The following is a 21,066-nucleotide window of genomic DNA, read 5'->3' as shown; positions in this document are numbered from 1 at the left end:
GCCTGATTTCAATCTTGGCAGGGGAGAATACTCTGTCACAAACATGACAGATATCCCGTCCGCCATATTATGATCCCATTGTATCCTATTCGAGATCGTAATATGGTGGACGAGATATCTCTCAAGTTTGTGACAGAGTATTCCATCCGCTGAGATCTAAATCAGGCCCTTAGGTTTTTTCCTTATGCCTCGCAAAAACATCTGACACAACTGAAAAGGGGAAAGAAAGTCAGAAAATAGTGGCAAAAGGAGTAAGCAGTGATTAAAAATAAAAAAGAATACGAAAGACTGAAATAAAGGGGCAGGGTGTGTTCGGTGGTGAATGGAATGGGTTTATTTATTCTGGACATATTCACTGTTAGAAATTGGGTCTCTAGACCCAATCCTAGTCAGGGTAAGTCACAACGCAACCTGAATTATCCTTGGGTAGCTTAGCACAAAGCAGGCAGACTTAGAAGGAAATGTGTAAAGTATTTGTGAAATAACTCATACAGCAACTCAGTGAAACCGCCACAAAAAGCACTCCGCACCAGTTTAGAAAAATAAATAATATTTATCTGAATAAAACAAGACCAAAACAACCAAAATCCAATATGCACAAATCAAGATACCACTTTTTGGGGTTTAAGTAAGTCTTAATCCATAGGAATCAATGGATGTATCATTTTAGCACCAAGTATCTGGGATGCATCAAAAATAAGGTGCTGTGTGCCACAGAGGAGATGGGGTGTCAAAAAGTAAATCCATGCATTGATTTTTCTGGCGTTGTGGAGGTGATGTGTCGATTCTTTCCTCACACACAAGGTGATGAGTCGACTTCCAGGCACACAGCCTTGGTTCCTTACTGTGGTGCGGGGCTTGATGATAAGTTGATGCCCAGGGATGATGCAAGGAAAATCTAAATGCGCTGTGATGATGAAACAAGTGCTGCATCAAGTCTGCAGGCCCCTGTGTCGGTTCTTCAACCACAAGACAGGCGCAGTGTCAATTCTGCAGGAATTGTGTCAATTTTTCCGGTGTGTTGGATTTTCTCTCTTAGGTAAAGTCTTTGATGGCCCTGAGACTTCTTAACAGGAGGCAAGCTGACCAGCCCTTGGAGATCACTTGTGGTGGGAAGGCAAAGTCCTTCCAGCAGGATGAGGGAGCAGCTGGACAACAAGCAAGAGAACAGTCCTTCTAGAAATGCAGTCCAGAGCAGTCCTTTGGGCAGCACTGCAGTCCTTCTAACAGAGTACAGTTGTAGGTCCAGAAGTGTCTGATTTTAGGGGGTAACAGACTCAGTATATATATATATATATATATATATATATATATATATATATGGAAAATATCACTTACCCAGTGTACATCTGTTCGTGGTATTCTGCGCTGCAGATTCACATGCTGTGCACTGTTCCTGCCATCTGGTGTTGTGCTCTGAGTGTTACAAGTTGTTTTTCTTCGAAGAAGTCTTTTCGAGTCACGGGACCGAGTGACGCCTCGCTTTCGGCTCCATTGCGCATGGGCGTTGACTCCATCTTAGATTATTTTCTCCGCAGAGGGTGAGGTAGGAGTTGTTAAAGTAAGGATACTAACGGTGCCCATGCAATGGAGTACATGTGTATGTACACATAGTATTAAAGTCAAAATTATTTACATATATACACTTTCAATGCAACTAAAACGGCTACAGGCTCCCGGGGAGGTGGGAGGGCGCATGTGAATCTGTAGCGTAACATGCCACGAACAGATGTACACTGGGTAATTGAAATTTTCCATTCCATGGCATGTGTAGCTGCAGATACACATGCTGTGCATATCTTACAAAGCAGTAATCTCCCCAAAAGCGGTGGTTAGCCTGTAGGAGTTGAAATTGTCTGAAATAATGTTCTTAGTACAGCCTGTCCTACTGTGGCTTGTTGTGCTGCTAACACATCTACACAGTAATGCTTAGTAAATGTATGAGGTGTAGACCAAGTGGCTGCTTTACAAATTTCTGTCATTGGTATATTACCAAGAAAATCCATTGTGGCGCCTTTCTTTCTAGTGCAGTGTGCCCTTGGAGTAATGGGTAATTCTCTTTGAGCTTTTAGGTAACAGGTTTGTATGCATTTGACAATCCATCTGGCAATGCCCTGTTTGTATATGGGGTTACCTGCATGTGGTTTTTGGAAAGCTACGAACAATTGTTTTGTTTTCCAAAATTGTTTTGTTCTGTCAATGTAATACATTAGCGCTCTTTTTATGTCTAACGTATGTAATGCCCTTTCTGCTACTGAGTCTGGCTGTGGGAAGAAGACTGGGAGTTCTACCCTTTGAATTAGATGAAACGGTGAGATGACTTTTGGTAAGAATTGTGGATTTGTACGAAGAACCACCGTATGTTTATGTATTTATATAAAGGGTTCTTGAATAGTAAATGCCTGTATTTCACTAACTCTTCTAAGTGAAGTGATGGCTATTAGAAAGGCTACTTTCCAAGTTAAAAATTGGATTTGACAAAAATACATCGGTTCAAATGGTGGGCCCATGAGTCGTGTTAACACAATATTAAGATTCCACGAAGGCACTGGTGGTGTCCTTGGGGGTATGATTCTTTTTAGTCCTTCCATAAAAGCTTTAATAACTGTGATTCTAAAAAGCTATTTTGTATGTTTAATCTGCAGATAAGCAGATATTGCAGTGAGATGTATTTTAATGGAAGAGAAGGCTAGATTGGACTTTTGTAAGTGTAGTAAGTAACTTACAATGTTTTGTGTGGAGGTGTCTAGTGGCGTAATTTTATTAGCCTGACAGTAACAAATAATCTTTTCCATTTGTTAGCGTAACAATGTCTGGTTGTGGGTTTTCTTGCTTGTTTAATGACCTCCATACATTCTTTAGAAAGGTTAAGATATCCAAATTCTAAGACTTCAGGAGCCAGATTGCTAGGTTGAGCGATGCTGGATTTGGGTGTCTGATCTGTTGTTTGTGTTGTGTTAACAGATCTGGTCTGTTTGGTAGTTTGATGTGGGGTACCACAGATAGGTCCAACAGTGTGGTGTACCACGGTTGGCGAGCCCACGTTGGTGCTATAAGTATTAGTTTGAGTTTGTTTTGACTCCGTTTGTTGACCAGATAAGGAATGAGCGGGAGAGGGGGAAAAGCGTAAGCAAATATCCCTGACCAGCTGATCCATAGAGCATAGCCCTTGGACTGAGGGTGTGGGTACCTGGACGCGAAGTTTTGGCATTCTGCATTTTCTTTTGTTGCAAGTAGATCTATGTTTGGTGTCCCCCAGTGATCGAAGTGATCCTGTAGAATCTGGGGATGTATTTACCATTTGTGAGTTTGCTGTTGATCTCGACTGAGATTGTCGGCTAACTGAATTTGAATGCCTGGTATGTATTGTGCTATCAGGCGAATGTTGTTGTGAATTGCCCAATGCCAATTTTTTGTGCGAAGAGACACAGCTGTGACGAGTGTGTCCCCCCCTGTTTGTTTAGATAATACATTGTTGTCACATTGTCTGTCTTGACAAGAATGTGTTTGTGGGCTAGAAGTGGCTGAAACGCTTTTAATGCTAGAAATACCGCTAGCAGTTCCAAGTGATTTATGTGTAGTAGTTTTTGTTGATTGTCCCATTGACCTTGTATGCTGTGATTGTTGAGGTGTGCTCCCCACCCAACCATGGAAGCGTCTGTTGTGATAATGGCGTGAGGCACTGGGTCTTGAAAAGGCCGCCCTTTGTTTAAATTTATAGGGTTCCACCATTGAAGCGAAGAGTGTGTTTGGCGGTCTATCAACACTAGATCTTGTAGTTGACCCTGTGTCTGCATCCATTGTTTTGCTAGACACTGTTGTAAGGGTCGCATGTGTAGTGTTGCGTCTGGGACAATAACTATGCATGAGGACATCATGCCTAGTAGTTTCATCACAAACCTTACAGTGTATTGTTGGTTTGGTTGCATGCTTGATCTTACATTTTGGAACGACTGAACTCTTTGTGGACTTGAGTGGCAATTGCTCTTTGTGTGTTGAGTGTTGCTCCCAAGGATTGTTGTATTTGGGATGGTTGTAGATGTGATTTTTGGTAATTTATAGAAAACCCTAGTTTGTGTAGAGTATCTATGACGCATTGCGTGTGAAATTGGCATTGTTGCTGAGTGTTGGCTTTTATTAGCCAATGGCCTAAATATGGGAATACGTGCATGTGCTGTCTCCTTATATGAGCTGCTACTACGGCTAGGCATTTTGTAAATACTCTGGGGGATGTTGTTATTCCGAACTGTAGCACTTTGAATTGATAATGTTTGCCTTGTATTACAAACCTGAGGTATTTTCTGTGAGACGGATGGATGGGTATGTGAAAATACGCATCCTTGAGATCCAGTGTTGTCATGTATTCCCCTCTTTTTAATAAGGGAACTACATCCTGAAGTGTTACCATGTGGAAATGATCTGATTTGATGAAGAGATTCAGTGTTCTGAGATCTAAGATAGGCCTTAATGTTTTGTCCTTTTTTGGAATAAGGAAATACAGGGAGTAAACGCCTGTTCCTTTCTGGTGATAGGGTACTAGCTCTATGGCTTGTTTTTGTAGCAGTGCTTGGACCTCTATATGTAATAGGTCTAAGTGTTGTGGAGACAATCTGTGCGGTTTTGGAGGAACATCTGGAGGGAATGTTGTGAATTCTATGCAATAACCATGTTGGATAATTGATAGGACCCACGTGTCTGTTGTAATGTGTGTCCAATTGTGGTAGTATTTGGTTAGCCTCCCCCCACTGCTGACAAGTTTTGGGGTAGTGTGACATTGAAGTCACTGCTTGCTAGGGCTTGGTTTGGTGGGCTGGAATTTCCCTCTTCCTCTTTGGAACTGTCCTCAATAGGAACCACGAAACCCCCCTCTTTGGTATTGTGACTGGTAGATGGGTTTTGTTTGGGGGGTGGATGGTTCAGATGTTTGTTGTCAAATCCCCCCCCACTAACCTGTGGTTTCCTAAATGAGCCTCTGTACTGTGGGGAGTAGAGCGCGCCCATGGCTTTGGCCGTGTCTGTGTCTTTTTTCATCTTCTCGATCGCGGTATCCACTTCCGGCCCAAACAACTGATGTTGGTTAAACGGCATGTTTAGTACCGTCTGTTGTATTTCTGGTTTAAAACCAGAACTTCGCAGCCATGCATGCCTTTGAATCGTCACAGCCGTGATGACAGTCCGTGCTGCTGTATCTGCAGAGTCTAATGCAGACCGTATTTGATTGTTTGATATGGCCTGTCCCTCTTCAACTACTTGTTGGACACGTTTTTGGTGTTCCTTGGGCAAATGCTGGATGATGTCTTGCATTTCGTCCCAGTGTGCCCTGTCCGTGCGTGCAAGTAGGGCTTGCGAATTTGCAATTCGCCATTGATTGGCTGCTTGAGATTCCACTCTTTTGCCCGCTGCGTCAAACTTTCGACTCTCTTTATCAGGTGGTGGGGCATCCCCTGATGATTGTGAGTTCGCCCTTTTTCTAGCAGCCCCCACTACCACTGAGTCCGGAGGGAGCTGTTGCGTTATAAACACTGGGTCTGACGGTGGTGGTTTATATTTCTTTTCGACCCTCTGCGTGATAGCTCTCCCCTTTACAGGCTCTTGGAAGACCTGTTGTGCGTGCTTGAGCATGCCCGGGAGCATTGGCAGGCTTTGATAGGATGCGTGAGTGGATGCCAGAGTGTTGAAAAGGAAGTCATCCTCCACTGGTTCCGAGTGCATTGTTACGTTGTGGAACGCAGCTGCCCTGGCAAGTACTTGCGTATATGCTGTACTGTCCTCTGGTGGTGAAGGCTTGGTTGGATAACACTCTGGGCTGTTGTCTGATATAGGTGTATCGTACAGATCCCAGGCATCCGCATCATCTTGGGTCATCCCAGTATGTGTGGGTGACTGCATGATCGGTGTACCCACTGGTGACAGGTGTGGTGATTGCAGTGGGGATGGTTGTGGTGAGACCTGTGGTGGTGGTGACTTGTCTCTAATCACTTTGGCTTTCGTTTGCAATTCTGTTTATTGAAAGGCTAATTTTCTTTTTGATTTGAGAGGAGGGATGGTCTGTATCTTCCTTGTATCCTTCTGGATTTGTAACCTTTGTTGCGTTTGGTCAGGTTCTTCTACATCCAGATCTTGCTCAAATCTATGCCTTTCTTTGAGCTGCATAGAAAGCCCTTGCTCCTCAGTGTATGATGAGCGTTTCGGCTCCGAAGCTGTTTTTTCCGGTACCTAAATTCCTAATGTAATTGTATTTTTCGGTTCCGAGGAGCTTTTTCGAGGCTTGCTTGATTCGACAACTCGATGCCGAATTTTTGCGGTGCCGGAATCTTGACCGGAGTCGGAAGTCTTCAGCAAATCTTTGGCCTTTTTCAGTGCCGATGTTTGGTCACCTTCCTTTCTGTGGGTTGAGCCATGGCCTGCTGCCGGTGGCATCCCCGTGGCCTTGAATTTTTTGGTGTGAACCTGGGTGTGGGACGGGGCAGGTTTACTCACAGTTTGTTGCACCGTCGAGGGTCGTTCACCGTCGAATTCACCCGAGTCTGTTTCTTGGATGGAAATTCTTTCTTCCTCCTCGACGTCGAAATCTTGTCTCGGTTTCGACACCATTTGTAGTCTTCTTGCGCGTTGATCTCTCAAGGTTTTCTTCTATCGAAACGCTCGGCAAGCTTCACAAGTATCCTCTCTGTGTTCGGGTGACAAACACAGGTTACAGACCCGGTGCTGGTCTGTATAAGGATACTTGGCGTGACACTTAGGACAGAAACGGAAGGGGGTCCAGTCCATTAGTCTTGGACGACGGGTGTGGTCGGGCCGACCAGGCCTTGATGAAGAGCGAAAGCCCCGAAGGGCCGCCGAAGCGGTCTTGATGTTGGTGCCGATACACTAAAACTAAACCGGTACTGAACGAGAACAATACCAACGAATTTTCGATACTTAGCTAACTTTCCCGATTCAAAATACGGAGCGAAGAGGAACACGTCCGAACCTGATGGCGGAAAGAAAAAAATCTAAGATGGAGTCGATGCCCATGCGCAATGGAGCCGAAAGGGAGGAGTCACTTGGTCCTGTGACTCGAAAAGACTTCTTCGAAGAAAAACAACTTGAAACACTCCGAGCCTAACACTAGATGGCAGGAACAGTGCACAGAATGTGTATCTGCAGCTACACATACCATCGAACATATATACATATAAATATATATATATATACACGCAAATGTGTCTTTGAAGTGGAGGAGACTTCAAAGAGTGGTTTTGAAGTGCACAGTTCTCCTTTCAACCCAGTCTTGTCTGCCAGGATATCTGTGGGGGCTATCAGTCCTTTTTGTGGGGACAGGCCACAAGCCTTTGAAGTGTAAGCACAAGAGCCCCTCCATCCTTCCTGCCCATGAAGACCCACCGGTATGCAGATGAATGCAGATTCAACTGAGTGTACTGTGTTTATGGCTGTCTAGGTGGAAAGTACAAGGGGAGCTGTTAACCAGCACAGACTAGATGTGGATTGGAGACAGACTGTAAGGCACAGTACATTTCCTGCCTTTTACTCACATAGCACCCTCCTCTGTGGGCTAACTAGGGCCTACCTTGGGGGTTATTTATATGGAATAAAAGGGGAGTTTAAGGCCTGGCAAGTAGTTTTAAATGCCAAGTCGAAGTGGCAGTGAAACTGCACACACAGGCCTTGCAGAGGAAGGCCTGGACATGGTTAAGGGGCTGCTTATATGGGTGGCAAATCAGTACTGCAGGGCCACTAGTAGCGTTTAATTTACAGGCCCTGGGCATATGTAGTGCACTTTACTAGGGACTTACAAGTAAATTAAATATGCCAATTGGGTATGATCCAATATTACAATGTTTTAGGGAGAGAACACATGAACTTTAGCACTGGTAAGCAGTGGTAAAGTGTCCAGAGCCCTAAAGCCAACAAAAACGAGGTCAGAAAAAGAGGAGGAGGAAGACAAAATGTTTGGGGTGACCTTTCAGAGAGGGCCATTTTCCAACATTTACTGACAGCGATGGGCGTGAGAAACCAGAGTATCAGCCATCGGTATTAAATGCAGCGCAAGTGGACCAGGCCTGGTAGGACACAGCAAGTACTGCAATGTACTCAGCTAAACAAAACCACATCCCAAAAAACCGGACTACCATTCTGAGTCCTAGCCTTGAAATAAAGTGTCTCAAGTCCTTGACTGCACTTCAGTAAATCATGGCCGGATCACCATCTAGTGGGGAAATTTTAAAGTGCACATAGGATAACATGTCAGTCGTAACAGCACATGAGGGGACCTTACTTCATAGACAGGAAAAAGTTGCACAACAGACATCAACAACTCAAACATTCCTCAATCAGACACAGGGCCAGATTTACTAACCTGTAATGCAACGCAGTGTAGCAAGGCAACCTGAAAGGGAGAGAGCACAAATGTGCCACACCTACTTAGATATGGTGCACTTCTGCCCTCTCATAGCGCACTTTAGGCAGCCTAGCACCAATGCAGGCACCCACTGCACCAAGGTGGAAATGAGTGGCGTAACAAAACGTGAGGGGCTCCCCTGCAAGATATACTGAAGTGGCCCCCCACACTCACATTAGTAGAGGCTGAGGGGGCAACCTCCAGTATGGGTAAGCCTGCCCTGCCCCACACCTCACCACCACCCCCCCCAGAGGCTGCAAAGGCCTCTGTTACACCTCTGGTGCAAATCTGCCTCCATTACATGGAGAATTGTCTTGTTCAGGGAGCATACATGCCAACAGTTTAGAAGAAGAAAGTGGGAGATTTTTAAACAATAATCAGGAGAATGTATTTCTCCTGTTTACTTCTCTTGAGGCAAAGGCAGTTTCAGATGGGAGACAGTCAAAATAAAGATTAAATTAATACATGGGGAATCTCAGGTGTGATCTGCTGGCATGTATGAGGACGGGATACCTTTCTGCACAAAAACAATCCTCTCTCAATGAGTGCTGCAGAAATCAGCACACACAGAAAGAGGAAATAAAGAGGAGGAGAAAAGATTTGTGTCTTTATGCCATCCGCAGAAGGCTTGCAATCCATAGGTGGATGCACTGGAACACCCACGCTCCACCCATGGAACGCCTTCCAGAATGAAATGTAACGCAACACAATCTACACCTGCTAATCCACCCAAATCTAAGGATGCTGCGTTGCATTACATTTCTTTACAAAGCTATGCACATTGGCCCTTGCATGGCTTCATAAATATCTACTAGCATTTTGTGTCATGGCTGTGTCACAAAACCGATACAGCCACGACGCAAAAATGTAAGAATATCTGGCCCCAAATGCACAGGACAAGCAACCGTTCTTCCCCCTCAAACTCAGTCATTACAGCCAAAATTACCATCTTTGTTTTAAGTAACATCCATAAAAATATACACATAACACATCAGAATTATGTTACAATAATTCTATTAAATCAGTTCAAAATGTTCTAAAACTGAAATAAAAGTAATGTTAGTTGTTCAGCTTCACCTTCCATTCTCGGAACAGTAATGCCAACTACATCTGCAGGCTCCTTTTTGTCCAGTGCCCATGCCAGCCCAATGCCACTTCAAGTAGTGGAGCAAGTACTACGGGCGAATAACATACAGAAAGCACTGAAAAAGCTAAGAGGTCTGGCTTAAAAAAAAAGATTTTCTAGTTTGTTTATGTGAATGTGTGAATGAGTGATGGAATTAATGCATGGATAGGTGAGTGCAAAGATGGATGATTGGGCCAGTGACCAACGCATGAATCTGTGATTGAGTGCCTGGCGGGATTGATGAATGGGTGAACGTATGGCTTGTGCAAACCACAGAGTGCAAGGGTCACATAGGTAATGGAAGTGCAAGCTTCCTTTAGCCATCAGTGGAAGCTACTTTCCCAAACCACCTAGATCAACATTAAACAGCCACCAAGATCAGAGTAAGTAGCTGTCACATCAAAGAGAAACAGCTACTCAAATCTGTTGCAAACGCTCAGCCCAGAGTCAGACACCAACATGCAGCAAGAAGAAGCCGCAACCACCCACAGCAGAGTCACGACCAGCGGCTGCTCTTGAAATCTGAAAACTAAATACAGAAGCAAAGAGGAGAGAAGAGCTTCGGTATTTGTCAATCCCAAACATTGTCTAGCGCCAGCCATGGGCTTCTAGGCAAAGCTTTGGACTCTGGCACGTGTTCTTATATAAATGAAGCAAGCCTCATGTTATACAACTAGTCAGTTAGTCCAGGTGGCGGCAGCCCTTGCCAGTGAGATCTGTGTGTGACCGGTTTTAAGAGCCACAGTACCGCTCCATAGGCTAATGAGCCCGCTGCAGAGCACTGATCTAGCTGCGGTTTACAGGTCTGGATTCTAGTTAGATAACTCGGTGCATTCACACGTGAGTTACAGAAATGAGTTTGTAATCTGAAAGCATCAAGCTCCAGTCCTGGGGAAACAACTCAATAGGTCACGCACCTGCTGCAAAGATTGCTTTCCTGCATTAAACTGCGGGAGGTGGTAAAGCTGTTCGCACCCTGGACAAGATGGGGAAAGGACAAGTGGGACATAGGGATGGAAACCTAGTAACCACATCATGCACTGTGAAGATGGATGGAGAAAGAGTGAGCGGTCAGGGTCCGAATGGCCTATAAGGCAACCAGGGTGTGCCCGATGGGTTGGTCTGACAGGTTAGTGCCTGGGCCGCTTTTTGGTTTGTTTTATGGTATACTGAGCTGGTATTTAATGTTGATTTCCCTGATATTAAAACAAACATTGCCTGCAGCAAGCTCGAATTCATCCAGTCTTCCCTACCCTGAAAAACACTTATACAGCATGTCCTACAAATTCAAAACTGTCCCAATGTGCAAACATGGGCCACTTTTTTAGTTTTATAATTCACTGACGGGGACCATTTTTATTTTGTGCCCAGGTCTTTTATTTGTCCCAGCCTGACCCTGTGAGAGGTAACTGGTCCCAAAGTCCCATGAGTTGGGTGTGCAGCCTGTGGGAATGGGGAAAGCACGAAGTAACAGGCCGGCATGCAAAGTAAGCCAGGGACTACAACATTCAGATGGATGGCGAGGGGATACTGTCATTGCTGGGATCCTTCTGTCTCCTGTGTTAAAATAATATGTGGCCTCATCCCTCGTTTCCATTCATCTGCACCTCCTGTTACTGCAGCCCACACTGCATTTCTTCCTTTCTTTATCTTGCCCTTAGCCCTTTCACACCCCTTGTACTCCTTAACTAAGTCCTTCCTGACCTTCTTATTCTCAAGGTTGTAACCCCCGTTCCTTTATCTTTCTGCTCCAGCCTGTCTCCATCCTTGCTTTCCCTCTGCCTTTTCTCACTCAAACCATCTCCTCCTCTAATCTGCTCCTCCTCCATATCACCCTGCTGTAAGCTGCCACTTAGGTTGCACACTCCCTTCTGGCATCTGTGTGCTACCAGCATTGTATCAACCTGAATCCCGGCTTCACCGACTCAGCCCTTCATCCTATTGTGGTTGATAAACAATGAAATTGGTGGTAATAGTAACAACTGGCGTTTGTGAGAAAATGGGCTGTTGGTTGACTGGGGTGTGAGCCTTGGGCAAGCAGCAACCACAGTCCTTGTCGGGGTAAGGCACAAGCCCCAAATTAACCTGTGCTCAACCTCGTGGTTGCTTGGCGCAGAGCAGTCAGGCTTAACTTAGAGGCAATGTGTAAAGTATTTCTGCAACACTTCAAACAGTAATACAGAGAAAACATCATCTAGAGCATGATGTGTGATCTCTTTGATCTTTCCAGCTAGCTCTGGTTTTTCTTTGTAGGCATGGGATTTTTTCACATTTAGCCGTGGAGGGCCCAGTTCCATGATGTATTCCATCCTCACCATGGTATGGGTGCATCTTTGACTTCAAGGTGATGGTTTACGTGACGTGAACCATTCACTGCTGGTGGCGGGCAGCAAACCTTTGAATAGCTTGAGATGGTGCAGGGACAGTATGTCCCCACAGTCGCATGAGTTAATTTAGCAGTCACACGGTTGGGCCACAGGTGGTGGACATTTCTCTTCTGGACGAGTGGTGGCCATTATGATTCTTCGCATCATTCTTGCCCTTTCACTCTTGTTGAGGCAGGTCGCCCACGGGCATTTTATTGTATGGTAGCTCTTACCAGTCACTGTTTTGTATCTATTGAGCTATGCCTATGTTGGTAGAGAGACGAAAAAGGTGTTTTTCCTCTCCATATACAGGCGCATTGACTTCCTTATTCCTGATGAGGCCCTACCTTAAAGAGGCCGAATCAAGTCGACTTTTGAACGGAAGGATTCCTACCAAGAAGAAATGGATTAGATTAGATATAGGAGGAGCAGGAGGTATGAGGACCTACACCCCTCACAGCTAAGGACTACTTTCTGGTGGATGGGGCTCTGGGAGTGTTTGTGGGTAACCACCATAATCTAAAATAGAGGAAGGAAGAATTACTTTGTGGAAAACGATATGAACAATTATTGCCACCGTTGTTTTCTTTTGTGGTTTTGGTTTTAAGGTGGATACACAACCAAATGCACTGGTTGTTAGATATATAAGAATACTTTTTCATGAATAAAATAATGCCTAACCAGTGACAGTTAACTGTGTCATTTACAGTATAATCATTCTACTTCTTTCCTACTTCGTCCCAATGTATAATATTATATATCTGAAGCCCAGGGCATGCAGGATTACTTGGGCAAACCCTGAATGGTCTGAGGATTAAAGAATAAAGTGCCATCCGCAGCTCTCTGGCCGCGCTGGACCGGGTCGAAGTCAAAAGTTTAGGTCAAACACGATGGAGAGCACGTTGGATCCAGTGCCAGATTAGTCGGCTGGACTTTTACCTTCTCAAATTTTTGCCAAAAGTCCTGTTTGCAATGGAAGAGGGTATGAGGAGCAAGGAGAACAACGGGGGAGGCTGTCAGCGTGGCGCAATGAGCAGGCAGGCATCACAAATGAGTGGGCTGGAGCTTCGTCCTTGAATTCCCCCACGATCAGTCGATGGTGCAGTGTGAAGGGAATGGGCTGCTGGCACTTTGTGCTGATTTTTGGTGGGAACGGCGCGGTCTTAGCATGAACTGGCCCGTTTGAGATCACAAAGAGCCCAAAAGCATGGTTTCAGCACCCATTATTCACCAAGGGTCCAGGACCTGAGAGGCACAATTTAGGGATCAGGAAGATGCTGCAACTGGGTCCAGAAGCTGTTTGGAGAGCCTTTTATGTCTGTCCCTAATTCTCTGACCAGCAAACTAGCCATCTAGCCCTTGGAGTCACTCTGGAGTCCTGAGTTCAAGATGAAGTTACAGGCCCAGTTTTCCTTCACCAGGCAAGAGGGCAACAGGCAGCAGGTCTGCACAGTAAGGCAGCATTTCTTTAGAGCAGCAGCCAGGCAAAGTGTCAGGAATTTCAGCAGGATAGGAGTACTTCTTCCTGGCAGAGTATCCAAAGGACCAGAAGTGTTCTCAAGAGTTGGTGTCTGAGGTCCAGAATGTATACACAGTTGTGCCTTTGAGGTGTGAGGATGCTTCTAGAGGCATGACTTCGAAGTGCACAGATTCCCTGCTTACCTAGCTCCAGATTAACTACAAGGAGTTTGCAGCCCTTTGTGTGAAGACAGGACACAGCCTGTTCAAGTGCTAGCTCCTCCTGCCTACCCTGCCAGTGAAGGCCCATCCAGTCACACCTAAGCTCCCCACTGTGGCGGTCAGGAGGAAAACACAAAGCCCAACTGTCACACACACCCAGTCATGTGACCCAGAGACAGGCTAAAGGCACCAAACGGCTAAGGCAAGAAAATGCAGAATTTCTAGAACTTGGCATTTTCATAACTGAAATTTAAAATTTAACTTCACCATAAGTTAGGATTTTAAATTGTGATTCCAAAAACACCAAACATTGAACTGACTACATATTCCCATTTGGAAATTACACGTGTAAACTGTAATAAGGTCATTCCAATGTTATCCTATGGAAGCTGTAGTCTTTGCAGTTGTGAAAAACAAATTGATGAGTTTTTCACTACCAGGACAAGTAAAATCTAAGAGCACATGTCCACCTTTTTAAATACACTGCACCCTGCCCTTGGGGCTGTCCAGGGCCAACTTTAGGGGTGACATGTATTAAAAATGAAGGTTTGGGCCTGGAAAAATGTTTATTTTCCCAGGTCCAAAAGGCAGTTACAAAACAACCCAATTTGGCTGCAATGCAGGCCTGAAACATGGTTAAAGGCCTACTTAAATGGGTGACACAATCAGTGTTGTAGATCCACTAATAGTGATTAATTTATAGGCCCTGGGCACATGTAGTGCCACTTTACTAGGGACTTATATGTAAATCAAATCTGACAATTGGGTATAAGCCAATGTTACCATGTTTAGAGGAGAGAGCACAAGCACTTTAGCTCTGGTTAGCAGTAGTAAAGTGCACAGAGTCCTAAGGCCAGCAAAAACCAGGTCAGTAAAAATGACACGGAGTGAAGGCAAAATATCTGGGGATGAGCCTGCAGAAAGGGCAAAATCCAACTTCATGAAATAGTAAAACTGTGATACTGTAAGAGCACGTACAATAAAGGAAACACATATTTAACATGATCAACCCCCCCCCCCACCAGTCATGGTCCTTGTATTACTCCCCCCCCCCACCCTACCCCTAAGGTCTTCCTCTGCCAATCTAATTTTTCCCCTAGCCTTTAGTGGGATGCTGTCATAGGAGCCAGTGTTTGAATGTGCTGTGAGAGTGAGGATGCTGAGTTGTGTTGCACATCTAAGGCGGTCTGTAGGGACTGGAGATTCTGTAAGGGGGTTCCAGCAGTTGCCAGCACTCTCTAGTAACCACCGGCATACCTCAAAATTGGGTCACTCTTTCCCTGCATGACACAACAGCTTTATTCCATCTCCCTCCCTCAGCCAATTCAACTCTTCATCTTCCTTGAGCTCTTCCCCTCTCCACTATCCCTTCGGTTCTTTCTTCTCTGCCCGCTTTCTACTAAACTCCTTCCATTGTCTTCTCTTATCTCTTCTCCCTTCTCCCTTCTTTCTTCATCAGCCCTTTCCCTTCTTCACCCTCCCATTTGCTCTTCTTACTTTATTCCCTCCCTTTACACTGTCTCCCTCCTTTTTCTTCACTCAGTTTTCTTTCTTCCCTTTCTACACACAACCCTCTTTTCCTCCCCTTCTTCCTCCCTTATCACCCCGCAACCCAGCTCTCTCCTCTTTCTTCCCTCAGCCGGTCTACTTCCTTTTCATCCCTTTACACAAGCTCTTCATTTTGGCAATCTTCAGCTTCCATGCAACTGAAACCTAGATAGTTACCTGAGCAGGCCCGCTGGGAATTCTGGCTTTCGACTATGTTTGCATATTGCAGCAGCGACAGGCCTGAGGGCGGTTTGGAGGTGAAAAAGATTCAGGAGAAGTTACAATTGTTACTCCTGGATTTTTTACAGAGGCAAGATGGTGACAACACATGCAGGCTGTTTGAAAGAGGAAACATGCTCAGCAGAAATGAGCAGACTGCTTGCAATTTTGGTAATCACCCAATTCAGTGGTCTTGTGGACACTGATATAAACCATTTTCTTTGAAAGATAGTTAATCAAACCCCTGCAGGGAATCAGCATTTTTCACAGGGTGAAATAAACTTACAACTCACCACAATTCCTACAATGAGTATAACAGCACCATGGTAAATATTGTGACTAAAATATCTTATCACTCCTCCCCACCCTTGTTTTATGACCCTCAAATAATATTCACTATAATGCATATTTAACAGGACAAAACATAATCGACTCTTATCACCAACAAAAAAACACAACAAATGTTTCCTGTAACTTTCTGGCTAAATAGTACCATGAAAAACACATCACCTGAGAAACAATCTTGTGAATTTTATCCCACATTTTAAGGTTCTGATTTACAACAGTGAAATTGTCTATTAATTCCTTGACTCAACCCCAGTCAATAAGGACCTGGAAGTGCCAAGCCCTTTGGATAACATTGCTTAAGCATAAGAGCTACTGGCACATCACTAGTGAGCGACTAATGCCCGTTCTGTTATATGGTAGTTTATCCAGAGCAGTTTGAGAAGAAGAAGTCCTGCAGGCTGGCATCAGAGGCCTCTACTACTGCCATGTCACAAAGGTATGGTGTCTTGCAAGTGTTATGATGGAAGTTTTTTGGCTCCAAACGGACTCTGTAGCAGTGTGACGTAATCGCTAGAATAGAATGTAATGAATGCTTGGTTTAGAATTTGCAAGTTCACAAGTACATGCAGAAGAATAAAGACGTGTGATTTACAGCTCAGTGTGTAGAGTAGTCATTGGCACGTACTCTGGATGGGGTATCTTACATAGAGTGCATGGCCATGCTGACGGTGGCTGTAAACATGAAACAGAGGGGTCAACGTACCGGCTCTGAGCGACTGCTGTCAAAGGTAAACAGTTATAGACGTCCACACAGCAAGAACTGCAAGACGCGTATCTGATGACTAATCACAGTAAACTGGAGGAACTACCTGTATGATCATGACAGATGTGGGGCAGTAAGAGCAAATGTGACAATGGAGCATTGTGTGAAGAGGACAATTGGAGACATGATACTCCACAGCCATGTACGACCACCTCTAACATAAAACAGAGAATTAATTGCCCAAGTCCTGAGCTGCAGATGATGAACTTGGGTTAAGTTAATTCCTAAAATGAATAAAAGCCTGCAATATTAAAAGCCATATTCTGATTTATAAATGGAAGATACAGAGCCGTCTTATAACCCATGTAATTTCCTAATACCACGATTTACGTAAGATACAGAAGAAAGCATACATTGGTCACGCCACAGTAAATCTGCTAAGGGACCTACGGCATCTTTCTAGTGTCCACCATGCAAAGCTGCAAAGTCACAAAAAGAGAATAATGAGAATTGCAAGGTTTGCCCGGTGTAATAAAGCAATTAATACTATAGGTAATCTGGGTGAATGTGAATCATTGATATTAAGAGGCACAATATGCACCACTGTATTAAATTAACTTTCAGGGTCACAGAAGGAAGTGCGGCTAAAAGGTGTTTCTACATTTTCACACTCTGTTGAGTGACAAATAATGTAATATTTAACAGACTGAGAATGAGTTAGATACTGTACTAAAAAATGTTAAAGGTTTGTGAGCAGTTACTTTGGGATGCCTGAATCACCACAGGCAGGAGCAGACGAGGCAGCAAAGATATTATTTAGTTTTTCAAAATTGGGCCTAGATCAGTGGCAGACGGCAGTTTTAGGAGGGAGGGGTGGGCGGGAAGCACACTCACACTTATTCTTTCACACACACACGCACGCACATCTATTAACAACACTCATCAACATTCAAACATACACGCATGGACCAAACATTCATTTAAAAATATTACTCACACACACACTTACCTTCAGTCTCGGAGGTCTCAGGAGGGTTGGGACTGCTGCCTTCCCTAACTGGCTGACATTAGGTCAGCCAGTGAGGGAAGGCAGCAGTCCCAACTCCGTCACGGAGTGGGATGGGGTCAGTGAGACTGCTGACCCCACCCCACTCTGTGATGAGGTGTCACTGATTGACACTCGCCCTGGGCACTTCAGGGCTTAAACCTGAAGCGCCCAGGTCGAAGTCAATGGGTGATGCTTCCCTTGTCACCCGGGGAAGGGCCTCGAGGCACCTTTGCTGAGCCGAGGCGGTCACGCCCACAGGAGCTGTGACCGATTCAGCCCAGCAAAGTTCAGCTCAGACAGCCAGGAGTCTGCGCAAATCACGCATGTCTCGCTGCTGGCTACCTGACCTGAACATGAAGAGTGTCTGTCAGGCTGACCTTTGTTCAGCCTGACAGACACTCTTCATGAGGGGCAAAAGGTGGGGGGCGTGGCCCCTCCGCCATAAAGGACGGGCACGCCTGACCTAGACTGCTGTCTCAAGAACCAATGAGTCTTGAAACTTCAGTAAAAAAAAAAAAATATTTACAGAACGTGAAATGTTTCTGCCTCTCAGAAGGTATGCCTGATAATAGCAGTTCATGAATGCGTTTGATAGAGAGGCTGTAGTGTGGGGTCTGCTGCTTTGCAGGTCTCTGTTGGTGGGCTTGCTTCATGATTCCTTATCCTCGTCCCACATACACACATTTTGGGTTTGTAGCGCCCTGATGGGTGCCAAAAACGTAATCCGCACAAATTGGCTGTTTAGTCATCCTTAGTTGTCTAAAAGGTTAAAAAAAAACTATTGTTGCTCTCTAGAAATGAAAACATATGTTATGTTATGCTGTTATGTTATATTATAAGTTAATGTATAAAGCGCACATACACCGTTGTTTCGTGACGTTAAAATAACCAGTTTTAGGCGTAGCCTGGTATAAGCAGGAAATGCTTTAAGAAGGCATCTGGGGTGACTTCAGTAATTTATAATCCCAGCATTTGTCCTGCATGCTTGTACTGAATACAGAGTGTACAAATGCAGGCACTTTTTGTTGTGGCATGTGGTTTGTTTATAGAGCTGTCGGTAGGGCATGGTTGGGTACCAGATGATCTTTTCTATCTGTGTTAATCATGTCTTCTCATCTACTCCATTTAATAAATAATATATTAAATAAATGTTCTTCTGAGCAATCCACACATTTACCAGAGAACCTGGGAGAGTAAGAGAGAGTGCAGGAGAGAGAAAGAGAGACAGCGAGACAGAGACAGAGAAGGTGTGAAAGAAAACAACAGTAAAAAAAAGCGAGAGCATATGAGAGATGGAAAGGAAAGAGTGATAAAGGGTGAGGGAGAAAGAAAGAAAAGAAGGAAGAGCATGAGAGAGAGCACAAGGGAGTAATAGAGAAAGCGCAAGAGAGAAAGGCTGTGAGAGGGAAAGAGCATGTGAGAGGAGAGGCCACAAGGGGGAAGAGAATGAGAAAGAGACAGAAAGTTTGCGGGCCGGTCGGCACAGCACATCAGTTTGGGGCCCACGACAAACGCCTCCCGAGAGTGGGGATCAACGACCAAGGGAAGCCCAAGCCCGCGAAAGAAAGGTGCGCGGATTGGCTGTCATTGTTCAAACTGGCCAATCAGATGCAAAGGCAACTGGTACCGTGGGGTTTAAAGAGGGTGCAGGACGGACCCCCAAAAACAAGCGACCTCCCCACCCCCCTCTGAAATAGTCAGGGGTGGCAGGTGCAGAGTCAGGGGTGGCAGGTGCAGAGTCAGGGGTGGCAGGTGCAGAGTCAGGGGTGGCAGGTGCATCTGACAAGGAGGAGCATGAACCTGGGGACGAACAGGACAAGGCTAAAGGAGGCAGCAAGAAAGGGGCACAAGCGGCTCAGGATGATCCTACCCACAAAGGGGACCGACCCCACAAAGGTCAGGATAGAAGGGCAACCCAAGGGACGCCAGCAAGTGAATATATCAGACCATCTCCTGGGGACCCACCCTTAATGGCCAGGGAAACAGGCCTTGATAGACTAATCCCACTGGCCAAGAAGGAAACAATATGGAGAAAAGGGTTTATAGATATATTCTCCCTCCTCGAGGTGCAGCAGGCTAGGTTGGACTCGACCACGCATGACACAAAAGATGAGGATAAAGGGAGAGGCGCTGGCCAAGGGTGGAGAGATCTACAGAAAACTGGCTACGAGCATTCTGCACCCTAGCCTCCGTGTTTGTAAAAAAAAATCCCTGAGAGTGCGACAGGTCTGTTTCTTCACGAACAGAGAGCGCATGCAGCTCAGTTGAAATATCAAGGTGCATGGCTGCGCTGTGATGAAGGGTTCCGTGAAAAAATGCAAATGTGGCCTGTCATTGAGTGGGACCAGAGGGATGTGGAGGGTTTCACTAATCACATGGTGGCAGCTAGAGAAACTTGTGAGCGCACAGGTGTATAATTCTCTCCCATTTAGGGGAAAAAGCAAGCAGGAAGGGTTCACACATGGCAGCAGAGCAAGGAACCACTCAGGGAGCAAGCAAGGCAAGCCCCGCTCAACAGTTTGCTGGAAATAAGACAAAGAAGAATGCAAGTGGGGACATAGCTGCAGCAATTGGGGGGCCCACCCAGCAGTAAAGTGTAGGAAAGCCAAAATAGCCAGTGAAGGAAAGGACAGCGGCAACAAGAAGTAGATCACTCGAGATGGGGAGCCGACCTCCATCCACATCGGGCAGGTGTTATACTTACTCAGTGGGTACCCAAGAAGGAAGGAAGGGTAGCTATTGGCTGAGGGTTTTACAGTAGGATTCATCATCCGATATAAGGACCCTCAGGGTCACCAAATGTGCAAGAACCTGAAATCAGTCAGAGACAGCCAACAGTAGCTAGGCAGATGGTGGCGAAGGTGCTGTCTTTGGGAAGGGTGACAATTTTTCAACCCCCCTCGACAACTATATAAGGGTCCCCCTTAGGGGTGGTTCCTATCAAAAGATGAGGGGGAAATTCAGACTAATTCATCACCAGTCATCCCCCCCGGAAGTTTCAGTGAAAAATGGCTTTGACCCAGGTAGCTGCGCGGTTTGCTATGCTACAGTGGATCAGATTAAAGCATTAGGAAAGGGTGCTTTGCTACCAAAGACTGACATCGAATCTGCCTTCCGCCTCCTCCCAGTGCACCCAGATAGTTATCATCTGTTGGATTTTCACCTAGACGGCTGCTGTTATTACAACAAATGCCTGCCAATGGGTTGCGCCATCTCATGCACGTACTTTGAAATTTTAGTTACTAGGGATAATTATACCAGGTGAATTTCAGTGTTTTATTTACTTTAAAATGGTACACTGGTAATGAAATATTCACCTAACTATAATGTCACTTTAACCTTTGATTTTTTTCAGTAAATTTCAAGTTTTTTTTTTAAAGTAAAGTAATAATTATTACCATAAGTACATGGTAGGATTGGCCACAAGGCCTGGCCTGCTACCAGGCACTGCACCCAAACCCCCCACCCCCAGGCAGACACTTACTTGCCGGGGAGGGCATCCCATGGCCCCCCTTCCCGAACCACTATTGGCCCAGAGGATCCAATCTCCTGAGGCCTTTTGTTTTAAAAAATGGGAGGCCGAGTGCAGGGCCCCGCTCCCCGAGCCGCAAGTGGCCAGGGGGACCC

At 45.3% G+C, this 21,066-nt stretch overlaps 1 protein-coding gene across 8 annotated transcripts in view; it reads right to left on the bottom strand.

Annotated features, from left to right (window-relative positions):
• Nucleotides 1-21,066, bottom strand: part of LOC138267723 (beta-galactoside alpha-2,6-sialyltransferase 1-like) — a 206,286-nt gene that overhangs the window by 6,915 nt on the left and 178,305 nt on the right. The window lies entirely within an intron of this gene.

Source organism: Pleurodeles waltl, chromosome 12 (assembly GCF_031143425.1).
Source record: "Pleurodeles waltl isolate 20211129_DDA chromosome 12, aPleWal1.hap1.20221129, whole genome shotgun sequence".
In the NCBI taxonomy this organism is placed as follows: domain Eukaryota; kingdom Metazoa; phylum Chordata; class Amphibia; order Caudata; family Salamandridae; genus Pleurodeles; species Pleurodeles waltl.
The sequence above is the reverse complement of the archived record's forward strand: the minus strand, read 5'-3'. Positions and strand labels throughout refer to the sequence as shown.